At 37.6% G+C, this 1,886-nt stretch overlaps 1 long non-coding RNA gene across 2 annotated transcripts; it reads right to left on the bottom strand.

Moving 5' to 3' along the window:
* Window positions 1–445: 445 nt before the first annotated feature.
* LOC108945116 (uncharacterized) lies at window positions 446–1,395 on the bottom strand. Of its 2 annotated transcripts, none has more exons than XR_011413501.1 (2): window positions 986–1,395; window positions 446–841 (listed from the first exon to the last, which is right to left on the bottom strand). It is a non-coding gene; the product is annotated as an uncharacterized lncRNA (long non-coding RNA). The 2 variants fall into 2 exon arrangements; XR_011413500.1 differs by having other exon boundaries at window positions 1,254–1,395.
* Window positions 1,396–1,886: the final 491 nt, after the last annotated feature.

Genomic DNA, 1,886 nt, shown 5'->3' with positions numbered 1-1,886 from the left:
CGCCCACGCCTTTTAAAACACTGGTCAAGATCCCAACACCTTTTTATTATATTTGTGAAAAAATAAAATATTTTCTATTGCTCTATTCATGCATTTTTAGTTAGTTAATTTACGACTCAACTCTTTCTAATTTTCTCAAATAGTAATTAAAACAAAAAACGTCTATAGAATAGATAAACTAATCTCTATAGGTTCGACATCTTTCTATACTGTTATTTGACAGAGTACGAGTTAGAATTTTATATATGCTAGAAACTCGTCAAGGATCAATTTAGATTAGAATGGTAAAATATATGACGGAACCAAAATTTCAACTTTAAAGATAAATTTTTGAACGACTTTACCTGGCCTTCTAGCTCCGCCTTTGAGCATGTAGCTATATGTTTAGACATTATAACACGATGTTGACCAATGGGTTAATAAGGGGAGGTCATTTCAGGCAGACTGAAAATCAATAGCATATATAATTATGAAATACAACTAAATTACACTACTTGTTTTTTCAAGAAAATATGCACACTTGCTTGTAAGGTAAACACAAATGTCATCTACACCCATTTACATTGATACAGATTAAAGAACAACCATTTACATTGAAACAAATTAAAAAACAACATTACGATATCGGTTGGGGAATACTTAGTAATAACAATCTTCCCTCATGCTCTAGTTTTGAAATTTCATACAACAAAATGACGTGATTATTCATAAGCCAGCAAAGGAGTGGTTGTTGCAATATTTCTGTAGCCTCACTATGATCCAAAGAACAGAACTTTTCAATTGCATACTGAAGCAAGTTTAATCTTGGAGGAAATTCCAGGTCTTCCCAATCTTCATCCTCCTGGAGAAGTAACAATCAACTACATCACTAATTAGGTTCATATTTTAGTGTTAGGTTTATGTTTTAAGGGCTCCACTGAAAACATGAGTTTGAAAAGCACATATATGAAAGAAGCTTTTAAGATATGTAAGTTCATAATCATACCATGATGAAATGATGTACAAATCTAAAGTTGTATTTTTTTTGGCTAGGAGTATAATAAAGATACGTTTGACAACTGAAAAGGGATAATAAACAAGCAACGGATTGGCACTTTTTTTCTATAATAATAAAGGAAGCAAGGTATGTTGCAGAAACTTCCTATTTTTTCTCAAAATACTTCAAAATTGGTGTAAAAAAGAATGAGAAACCTTGTGTATCTTTTGGACAGCTGCAAATGAATTAAACAATCGACAACGTTAAACGGGCTCACAATGTGCTGGCTTCCTCAGCTTCTATTTCCAATTTTAGTGTCACTTGTTCTGCATCTCTTCCTCCGGATGCAGCTTCAGTAGCAGAGCAATAATGAAGCATATCTGAATAGGTTTTGCTGCAAATTAACAAATTACTATGTGGACGGCGACGGCAGACTGTATAAGGGAGGCGGCGAGGGAGGTGTTAGGGATCTCGAAGGGCTACTCTGGCGGGCACTGAGGCGACCGGTGGCAGAATAACGTAGTCCAGGGTAAAGTGGACGCAAAGAAAGTGGCATACCTTTAGTGGAGAGCACTGACGACGAGCAGAGGAGAGCGAACAAAGAGATATAAGGAAGCTAGGAGGGAGGTGAAATTAGCGGTCACGGAGGCTAAGACTGCTGCGTTTGGTCAATTAGGTCGGTTGTATGAGGACCTGAGGGCCAAAGGTGGGGACACGAAGCTATTTCGACTGGCCAGAGCGAAAGAGAGGAAGGCTCGTGACCTGGATCAAGTTAGGTGCATCAAAGACGAGGAATGTCGTGTATTGATAGAAGGGCCCCAGATTAAGCAAATATGGCAGGCGTATTTTATAAACTACTGAACGAAGAGGAGGAAAGAAACATCGTGTTAGGGGGATTGGGGCACTCCGA

Source organism: Nicotiana tomentosiformis, chromosome 2 (assembly GCF_000390325.3).
Source record: "Nicotiana tomentosiformis chromosome 2, ASM39032v3, whole genome shotgun sequence".
Lineage (NCBI taxonomy): Eukaryota > Viridiplantae > Streptophyta > Magnoliopsida > Solanales > Solanaceae > Nicotiana > Nicotiana tomentosiformis.
Note: the sequence above shows the minus strand (reverse complement) of the source record. Positions and strands in the feature narration are given on the sequence as shown.